The 10,982-nt window shown below is 43.2% G+C and overlaps 1 long non-coding RNA gene across 13 annotated transcripts in view; it reads left to right on the plus strand.

Moving 5' to 3' along the window:
- Positions 1–8,432, plus strand: part of LOC135983723 (uncharacterized) — a 344,090-nt gene extending 335,658 nt beyond the window's left edge. For 10 of the 13 annotated variants that reach the window (XR_010601482.1, XR_010601486.1, XR_010601497.1 and 7 more), the window contains 2 exons: positions 1,255–1,361; positions 5,649–8,304. This is a non-coding gene — a long non-coding RNA (uncharacterized LOC135983723). Of the gene's footprint in view, positions 1–1,254; positions 1,362–5,648 lie in introns of all 13 variants that reach the window. The other 3 variants (XR_010601499.1, XR_010601498.1, XR_010601491.1) reach the window with 1 other exon arrangement.
- The last annotated feature ends 2,550 nt before the right edge of the window (positions 8,433–10,982 follow it).

A 10,982-nucleotide genomic window follows, 5' to 3' on the forward strand; every position in this document is an offset into this window, starting at 1 on the left:
TTACAGTGCATTTCAGGCTGCTATCGCATGGCTGGTATCAAAGCTTATTCCACTAAAGTGTGCTTTAGAAACATCCACATACCTAAATTTTGTAAGGCAGTTAGTGGCAAGCAGGACTCCTCACTCCCATCTTCCAAATGGGCCTCTGCTCATCAGTCATTTAGAATTGGAGATGCATCTTAGCTGAAATCTTGAAGAACCACAGTTACTATAAGGTAAGTAACCATTCTGTCTTCTAGTGTAGGCAGTGCCATCTCCCATATCCTCCACTGTCTGAAGGGAACTGGAAGTTTTGAGAAAAGCAGTTGGTTCAAGCTAGATCCAGTAAGATGGTGATGTTATCGAAAACACTTTGGAATTGGCAGCTTTTCATTTTCATTTTAAGAGAGGGCCTCTCACCACTGGGGATCAAAATGGTGCTTACTGCATGCATCAGTGCTCCTAGATACATTTGCTACATAGCAACAATTGCCATAAACAACTTCTAATATCTAAATAGTAAATAACTGAATATTCAGACCATGCTAGACATATGTTTAATGTTAGCATTATCAGTAGAAAATATCCTCTTAAAGATAAACAGGGTGAACTAAATACACTTATGAGATAACTGCTTCACCATTGGGGTAGGTGTGTAAATTCACTTGTAATGAAAGACTGTTGTATACCGAGTCACATTTTCTAAAGTAATGTGCAGTGTTGAACAGATAATTTACTTAAGATAAGTGAGAACTAGTACATATTCTGTTCCGTAGATTGTGCTCTAAACACAAGCAGGAAGACTGACGTGAACTACTTGTATAACAAAGGTAGCCCTTTTGTGTGTGTGAATTATTCAGATTTTTCTTTTATGAATTGGTTCATTATTTACAATTATCTGACAGATGGTTTGAGCATGTTTCATCCTGTGGATTAATCTCAAGTATTTGCTGCTTCAAGGATTTGTTACCTAATTTCCTGTCCGTTCTGTCTGGTCATCTGTTTCTGCTCCCTGACTAGATTCTCATGGGTATTTGCAACCTTTCTCTTCCTGTGAACACTCTAGGAACAAAAATGTACTTGTACTGCAAATGCCATTAAAGCAGATTTTCTGTCTATTTGAACCTTATTCATGCTCATTTTTTATCATTAACCCATCTCTAGTGAAGCAAGTCTTATTCCCATTATTGTGGCATAATGACTTCTAAACAGAGTAATCTTTGAGCTGTGTGCATTATCATGGACCTAACTCTTCATGCTTCTGTTTTGCTGCAGGGAATGTACAAATACCTTGAGAGGTGTTTTTCAGACTTCAGGCAGAGAGGCTTCGTTGTTGGATATGACACGCGAGGTCAGGTGACCAGCAGCTGCAGCAGTAAGAGGTATGAGGATTGATTCCATTTAAAAGACTAGAATTTTAAGTGTGGCTTAGAATGTTTCTCTTCATATGGGGAATTTATCAGGAATTTAGTCAAGTATCAGAGGGGTAGCCGTGTTAGTCTGAATCTGTAAAAAGCAACAGAGGGTCCTGTGGCACCTTTAAGACTAACAGAAGTATTGGGAGCATAAGCGTTCGTGGGTAAGAACCTCACTTCTTCAGATGCCTAATCATAGGCATGTCGCAGTTAGTGAAAAGATCAAACAGTGGACGGAAGTGGGAGACCAGTGAAGTGAGGGTTACAATAATGTTATATGACTATTTAGGTTTGTTATGTGGATATATTGATGGTTTCATTATGTGTTATATTCATGTTACATGTTGGATTCAAAGCTGAATATATGAATAGGGCTGATTTAACGAATGTTTTACGTATGTTATAATACACACATGAATGAGATTAAAGAGGGAATTATAAATCAACATGCATGGAAAACACTTTATCCATTCCAAGATGATGTAAATTATGTATGCTCTTTATCACAACTCTTCCACAACATGAAGAAAAATGAAACCAAACTTCCCAGTGGCATTGAATTCTTGAGCAAATGCAAGAAACAAAACATCATCCCCAGAGGAGTCACCATCTATAACGCTCTGATCCTTACATACAACGTCAAATATGCTGAACAGCTCTGCAGAAGGACTTCCGAAAAAACTGAGGAACCATCTCCTGTACCTCACATCTCCAGAAGGAACTACCTCAAACAAGAAATCATTACATGCTTCCCACACACTGGAAGAATGACCAAGGAAACCTGCCTGGAGATGATGCAAGAAACCCAAAATATCAAAAAACCTGATGACAGCCATCCAACACAAAAACAAAAAGGGGAAACCAACTACAACAACTCCACAACCCACAGAACACCATCTCCTAGAGAAACCAGGACTCACCACATGGATGCTAAGCGACACCCTATCATCATCAACTTATCAAGAAAACCCCTAACTAGAACCACATTCTGTGTACTCGCCAAGGGACTGATCATCTGCTCCATCACAGAACCTGATACCATACTCACGTGGAGAACTAGAAGAATTCCTTCACAACAAAGACTACATCTCCCACAACTACCACGTCCCCACTGATAGTCATAAGAAAAAAGAAACATCTGACTGGACTCCTCACAGAGAACGAAACCACACACTTGATCATTACGTTGATTGCTTCAGGAAAAAAATTGACTGAAATCGTTAACATCACATCCACCACAATCTCTCCACTGCTGAGAGGATAGCTATACAGTCCATGAAATCCAACCACAAGATAGTGATCAAGCCAGTAGATAAGAGGTGCTATTGTAGTTCTCAACCTCAATGACCTACATCAACAAGGCCAACCGACAACTCTGACATCACCTACTATAAAGAAATCAAAGAAGATTGCACACTACTATTCATCCAGGAGTTTAAGGATGTCATCAAATCCTTCCTTCCCCAAGAGAATCTCTACAGCCTCACCGTTCGTGAACCCTTTCCCCTCTAGGGACCTATTACATGCTTCCCAAGATACACAAATAAGGAAAACCAGGCAGATCCATCTTATCTGGCTACAACACTCTTACTGAAGGAATATCAGGACTCTCAAAAAACATCCTCAAACAGTTCACCACACAAAGGGCCGGTTTTATCCAGGACACGCCAACTTCCACCAGAAGCTCCATAACATTAACAGCCTCCTTCACAACACTGTCCGTGTCACCATGGATGTCACCTCCTATCCATCAACATCTGTAACCCTGATTGCATTGCTGCCTGCCTCAAATATCTGCAAGACCAATGAACAACTCTCAGATATCCACCTCAAACACATTGCCAAACTTATCCATTTCATCCTCACTTACAATCATTTTACATTCAACAGACGTAGACTTCTGGGAGGGAGGCTGGCTCATCTCATCAAAAGAGCTTTAAACTAGGAATTTGGGGGAGACGGTTGGGAGATGTCCAGTTAATCTCCACACCAGATTAGAACATTGAGAGGGAGGACGCGGAGATAAGAACGGATATAGCTGGGGGGAAGAGATTGGACATAAGGAGGAGGGGGGGGATGGATACTAGACTAATAGGTCATACTAGCAGTACAGTGTCCATACCAAATGGGATAACGAATGTGAGAGAGGCCAAACAGCATAAATTAAGATGTTTATACACCAATGCAAGAAGCCTAGGTAACAAAATGGAGGAATTGGAGCTCCTGGTCCGAGAAACGAAACTGGATATCGTGGGAATAACTGAAATGTGGTGGAATGGTAGTCATGACTGGAGTACAGGTATGGGAGGGTATGTGCTGTTTAGGAAAGACCGGATCAAAGGGGTGAATGGGGAACCGCAGCCAATGGGAGCTGCTGGGGTGGTGCCCGAAGCAACAGCCACACACATCCCTGCGCCCCTCCTTCCCCAGGTTCTGTCCGCTTCCCGGAGCGGCGTGGGGGCAGGGCAGGCAGGCAGGCAGCCTGCCCTGCCCCCAGTGCGCATTGGGCCGGAGCCGCTCTAGGTAAAGGGCGGGGGGGGGGCTGAGAGGAGCTCGCGGGCCTCAGAAAATAACCCCCCGGGCCGCGTGTTTGAGACCCCTGCTCTAATGAGTCTTACTGGCATTGCTGTGTTGGTTTGGGGTGTGATTTTTACTAATGTAGATATGCCAGTAAAGCGGTAGTGTAGACACAGTTACAACGGTGTTTATACTGGTATCGTTTATCCTGGTCAGGGAAATCCAATAAGCACTTTTATACCAATATAAATATGTCCACACTAGAGGTTTTTGACAGTATAGACCTGATCTACCCTTAAAATTTTTGCCAGTGTAGCTACGTTATGAAGCGTGGAAAAAATCACATCCCATAATTGACCTGATGGTGGTGGCAAAAGCACAAATGTAGATGCAGTTATACAAGCAAAACCATGCTTTTGCTGATATCGTTTATTTCATTTAGGGAACTGATATAAATGATACCAGCAAATGCACTCTTCCTGGTATAAACGGCACCTCCACTAAGATGGTTTGCTGGTATAGTTACACTGGCAGATCCTTTTCTAGCAGAGTCAAGGCCGTAGCGTAGCCTTTATTAAACTGCTTCTCCTTTCATGTGCTGCTGTGTGAAAGATCCATGGAAAATAGCAGGTAGAGTGACCTGATTATACATGGAGTGTGGCTAAAGGCAGTCCACATACTGAAATAATAGAGATCCCCCCACCCCGCACGCTAATCTCAATTCTAATAATCTTAGAGGTTACTTGTAAATCACTAGGAACTACATTTTTATGCCTCAGTCCTGGAAAGATTTCTGCATGTGTGTACCATTACTCGTGTGTGTAATCTCATTGGATTACTCCTCTTGACTAAAATTGTGCACATGTGTAAATCTTTCAGGACGTGGGCCTTAATAATTCCTGGAAATTTTCTGCTACTGAAAAGCTCTATGATTCTCTAAAGACAATGGTCACAGTACAGTAGTGTAGAATCCCAGCTCTCCTGTTGTGCAGTGCAAAGCAGGAAAATCAGGGGTCTACTATGTATGACTGCGAACATGCACATCATGCTGTCCTCTGCCCTCATTCGCTACCAGAGCCAATCCCGCTAATAGGCAGGATTTGCCCGGTTAGCAAGCAGATATTTACAAGAATTTCACTTCCTCATGAGGGACTGCACACCATGCCTGCATGTCTCTGCAATAACAATGAACCCAGTGCCCTGGGCTCGATTTGTATTATAATAGAGCCTGGGAACCCCAGTCACACATACAGTGCAGACAGGCAGGTCTCTGCCCCCAAAGAACTTACAGTTGAAGTGTAAGATGAGATAACAGGTGGTGGGGGAGTACAAGGAAACATTGAGACCGTATTGGTGAACGTGATAAGCTATGGTCTCAGCGCCCTCGCTGCTGATAAGCACTACAGCATTGGTGCCGCATCAGCTGGGCAACTTATGTGGTAAGGTGGATAGGAGTCTTAGTGTGACGGGGATATTTAACCATTGGAACAACTTGCCAAGGGCTGTAGCGGATTGTCCATCACTGGTAATTTTTCAATCAGGATTGGATGTTTTTCTGAAAGATCTGCTCTAGGGGTTATTTGGGGGAAGTTCTGTAGCTTGTGTTCTACAGATCAGGCTAGATGATCACGATGGTCCCTTCTGGCCTTGGAATCTGACATTTAAGATGACTTTGCGGGAGGGGTGGTGTGTGGTACATAGCACTGAACAAGGTGACATGTATGTTTTGCTTTTCAGGTGTCCATTGTGGAAGGCATATAACCTCTCATGGGCTGGCGCTGAACTGCTGCACAGATCTTACGTGGTTTGATCACATTGTTCCTTGTGGACTCGAAGGGACGGGTGTCACCTCCCTGAGCGAAGAACTCCAGAGACATGTCACAGTTGATGAAATCACTGAGCCTTTTCTGGATGCTTTTGAAGAAGTGTTTCAGTGCTCCCTAACTTCCCATGAGGAATCTCTCGGATAAAGGGCTCCGAGTGCCTCACTTACCTGTGGAAATGTGACTCTTTCTTTGGTGCTTTCATGGTGTTACTAGAAATCCAGCTTGCTTGTTCCATCTTCCTATCAGCAATTAAATAAGTGTAACAAACTGTACTTCTCGCATTTGAAACATATTTCTTGCTTTTGTAAAAATGAGCTGCTGTGTCTTTAAGTATACATGGGTCTTTAAAAAAAACAACGAGGAGTACTTGTGGCACCTTAGAGACTAACAAATTTCTTTGGGCATGAGCTTTCATGGGCTAAAACCCACTTCATCAGATGCATGGAGTGGAAAATACAGTAGGCAGAATATATACACAGAACATGAAAGGATGGGAGTTGCCTTACCAAGTGGGGGGTCAGTTCTAACAAGACAATTCAATTAAAGTGGAAGTGGGCTATTCTCAACAGTAGGATACCAAGGGAGGAAAAATCACTTTTGTAGTGGTAACAAGGCCAATGTAATCAGGGTGGCCCTTTTCAAACAGTTGACAAGAAGGTGTAAGTAACAGTAGGGGGAAATTAGTTTTTGTAGTGACCCATCCACTCCCAGTCTTTGTTCAGGCCTAATTTGATGGTGTCCAGTTTGCAAATTAATTCCAGTTCTGCAGTTTTTCATTGGAGTCTGTTTTTGAAGGTTTTTTTGGTTGAAGAATTGCCACTTTTACGTCTGTTAGTGAGTGTCCAGGAAGATTGAAGTGCTCTCCGACTGGTTTTTGAATGTTATAATTCTTGACCGCTGATTTGTGTCCATTTATTCTTTTGTGTAGAGACTCTACGATTTGGCCAATGTACATGGCAGAGGGGCATCACCTCGGTTGATGTGCAGGTGAACGAGCCCCTGATGTTGTGGCTGATGTGGTTAGGTCCTATGATGGTGTCCCTTGAATAGCTATGTGGACAAAGTTGGCAACAGGGTTTGTTGCAGGGATAGGTTCCTGGGTTCGTGTTTTCTGTTGTGTGGTGTGTAGTTGCTGGTGAGTATTTGCTTCAGGTTGGGGGCTGTCTGTAAGCGAGGACTGGATTGTCTCCCAAGGTCTGTGAGAGTGAGGGATCATCCTTCAGGATAGGTTGCAGATCCTTGTTGATGCGCTGGAGAGGTTTTAGTTGGGGGCTGAAGGTGACGGCTAGTGGTGTTCTGTTACTTTCTTTGTTGGGCCTGTCTTGTAGTAGGTGACTTCTGGGTACCCTTCTGGCTCTGTCAACTGTTTCTTCACTTCAGCAGGTAGGTATTGTAGTTTTAAGAATGCTTGATACAGTTTCTGTAGGTGTTTGCCTCTGTCTGAGGGATTGGCGCAAATGCGGTTGTATCTTAGAGCTTGGCTGTAGACAGCGGATCGTGTGATGTGGTCTGGATGAAAGCTGGAGGCATGTAGGTAAGTATAGCGGTCAGTAGGTTTCCGGTATTGGGTGGTGGTTGTGACCATCGCTTATTTGCACTGTAGTGTCCAGGAAGTGGATCTCTTGTGTGGACTGGTCCAGGCTGAGGAGGATGGTGTGGTGGAAATTGTTGAAATCCTGGTGGAATTCCTCAAGGGCTTCTTTTCCATGGGTCCAGATGATGAAGATGTCATCCATGTAGTGCAAGTAGAGTAGGGGCGTTAGGGGACGAGAGCTGAGGAAGCTTTGTTCTAAGTCAGCCATAAAGATGTTGGCATACCACTTTAATTGAATTGTCTCGTTAGCACTGACCCCCCACTTGGTAAGGCAACTCCCGTCTTTTCATGTACTGTGTATATATACTTGCCTAAGGTATTTTCCACTCCATGCATCTGATGAAGTGGGTTTTAGACCACGAAAGCTTATATCCAAATAAATTTAGTCTCTAAGGTGCCACAAGGACTCCTCATTGTTTTTGCTGATACAGACTAACGTGGCTACCACTCTGAAATGTGTCTTTAAGTATACATTGCATTCTGACACTGATCTTGGCCACCTCAATCTCTTTGTCTTAATGATCAAATGACATACAAAACAGGGCAAAAAAACCAAAAGGGGTTTAATTTTCCTTTACACTAAACCCCCTTTACACCATTTGGTGGTGGTACAATGCTTTGAAGTGGGTGCAGGTGTAATTTACTCCCACTTAAAGTCCCCAGTATACTGCCAGAGCAGTGTGAAGGGGTCATAGCATAAATGGGGATAAAGCCCAGGAATTTCATTGACAAACTAGATGCTGCGTCTGAGCTGAGCTTCCCCGGAGAAGTAAGTTTGAAATTAAAACAGGAAGGGCCGTGTGATTCGTGTCTAGTTTGTGATTCATGCTAACAGCCAGATCCATTTCTGCAGTACTCCTGCCTAGGCGGTTATTTCCCACTGTGTATTTGTGCAACTGATTATTCCTTCCTAAGTGTAGTACTTTGCATTTGTCCTTACTGAATATCATTGCATTTATTTCAGACCATTTTACCAGTTTGTCAAGATCATTTTGAATTCTAATCTTGTCTTCTAAAGTGCTTGCAACCCCTCCCAGCTTGGTATCATCTGCAGATTTATAAGTGTATTCTCCATGCCATTATACAAATCATTTATGAAGATATTGAGTAGACCTGAACAGATTCCTGTGGGACCCCACTTAATATCCCCTTCCAGCTTGACTGTGAAGCGTTGATAATGGTTCTTTGAGTAGGCTTTTCCAACCAGTTATGCACCCACCTTATAGTAGGTTCATCTAAGTGATAGTTCCCTAGTTTGTTTATGAGCAGGTCATGTGAGATGGTATCAAAAGCCTTAGGCTAAAGTTGAGTTATATTACAAGGCTTGTTATCCTGTCAAAGAAGGATATTAAGTTGGTTTAACATGATTTGTTCTTTGACTAATCCATGTTGACTGTTACTTATCACCTATCTTCTAGGTGCTTACAAATTGATTTTTTGATTATTTGCTCCATTATCTTTCCAGGTAACAAAATTAAGCTGATTGGTCTGACTGGTCAGACTAATTCTTTAATTTGTCAGGGTCATTTTGAATTCTAATCCTGTCCTCCAAAGTGCTTCTGTCCCTCTCAGCTTGGTGTCATTCTCAGATTTTATAAGCGTGCTTTCCAGTCCATTATCCAAGTCAGTAATGAAAATATTGACTAATACTGGACCCAGGAGTGACCCCTGTGGGATCCCACTAGATATGCTCTGGTTTCACAGTGAACCCTTAAGAACTACGCTCTGAGTTCAGTCTTTCAATCAGTTGTGCACCCATGTTCTATTATTTCATCTAGACCACATTTCCCTAGTTTGCTTATGAGAATGTTACATGGGACTGTCTCAGAAGCCTTACTAAAGTAACCATATATCACGTCTACTGCTTCCTTGCTATCTGCTAGGCTTGTAACTCTGTCAAAGAAGGAAATTAGGTTGGTTGGCATGGTTTGTTCTTGAAAAATCCATGCTGGCTATTCCTTAGAACCCTATGATTAAAAAAAATTAAAATTAAATTAATGGTGATATCCTGTCTCCTAGAACTGGAAGGGATCTTGAAAGGTCATTGAGTCCAGCCCCCTGCCTTCACTAGCAGGTCCAAGTACTGATTTTGCCCCAGATTCCTAAGTGGCCCCCTCAAGGATTGAACTCACAACCCTAGGTTTAGCAGGCCAATGCTCAAACCACTGAGCTATTCCTCCCCCCATGATCATTTAGGTGCTTACAAATTGGCCGTTTAATATTGATGGTTCGAGTAGCTTTCCAGGTATTGAAATTAGGCTGACTGGTCTATAGTGCCCCAGGTTGTCTTCTTCCCCAAGAAGGATACCCGGAGCGTGTAATGGAATTGAACCAAGTAGTTATTTATTAATAACCTCATTCAACTATTTCTTTTAGTGAATTCCCTTCTGGCATTTACAATGCCTGGGTCCTCATCTTGCAATAACCTCTGCTCAGGTGGACCGCAGTGCAGAGCTCCCATGACTCTACTGGGTCTCCATACAATCACACGGCTGTGTCCATGTAGTGGACCCTTGGAGGATGCGGACCTTAGATCTCTCCCGGCCCGGAAGACTTGGACAACTGGGAAAGTGACAAGATTATCCAAAGCCTGAAATCAAAAAATGGGAGGAAGTGTTGTCTAGTGGACTCGGCACAGGACTGCGACTCAGGAGATGTATGTGGCTGACCCAAACACACTTTTTGTGCTTACTTGGGAGAGATTTCCAAAGGCACAGAGGCCAGTTAGGCACCGAATGCCCATTGAAAGTCACTGGGAGTTGGGTACATACCTGATTCAGGCCTTTGCAAATATCCCCCCTTACCCTCTCCATTCTCAGTTCCCCATTTGTGCAATGAGGATAATACTTTCCTACCTCACAGGGGTGTTGTGAGGATAAAATCTAGTGATGACTGTGAGGTGCTCAGGTAGAGCCCTGCATGGATACAAAATTTGTATCCACATCCAATCCACAATCCGCAAACATGGTATGCAGATATCGGCAGATTGGCAGGGCTCTACACTCAGGTATTACGGTGATAAGGGCCGCCTAAGTGCCTAGATCGGTATCTGCTGCCATACAAATGAAACCTGGTTAACGAAGCGGGGGAGTGATTGTTATTCAGACTGTTTAACTCAACCTGACACATAGCTGGAAGGAAAGATCTTGGTTCAACACCCACGTAAATCGATTAGTAGCTGCAAGAGCTGACACCCCAGTTCTTATGGCCCTGTAAGGGCATGTGCAAGTCATGATTTGATATTCCTAAAGTAACAAGAAAAAAGCAGCCCCTCACCCCCCAACTGCATTAAAAAAAAAAAAACAGATTCATAGATTCTAGGACTGGAAGAGACCTCGAGAGGTCATCGAGTCCAGTCTCCTGCCCGCATGGCAGGACCAAATACTGTCTAGACCATCCCTGATAGACATTTATCTAACCTACTCTTAAATATCTCCAGAGATGGAGATTCCACAACCTCCCTAGGCAATTTATTCCAGTGTTTAACCACCCTGACAGTTAGGAACTTTCTCCTAATGTCCAACCTAGACCTCCCTTGCTGCAGTTTAAGCCCATTGCTTCTTGTTCTATCCTTAGAGGCTAAGGTGAACAAGTTTTCTCCCTCCTCCTTATGACACCCTTTTAGATACCTGAAAACTGCTATCATGTCCC

The sequence above is a fragment of the Chrysemys picta genome, chromosome 1, assembly GCF_011386835.1.
Source record: "Chrysemys picta bellii isolate R12L10 chromosome 1, ASM1138683v2, whole genome shotgun sequence".
Lineage (NCBI taxonomy): Eukaryota > Metazoa > Chordata > Testudines > Emydidae > Chrysemys > Chrysemys picta.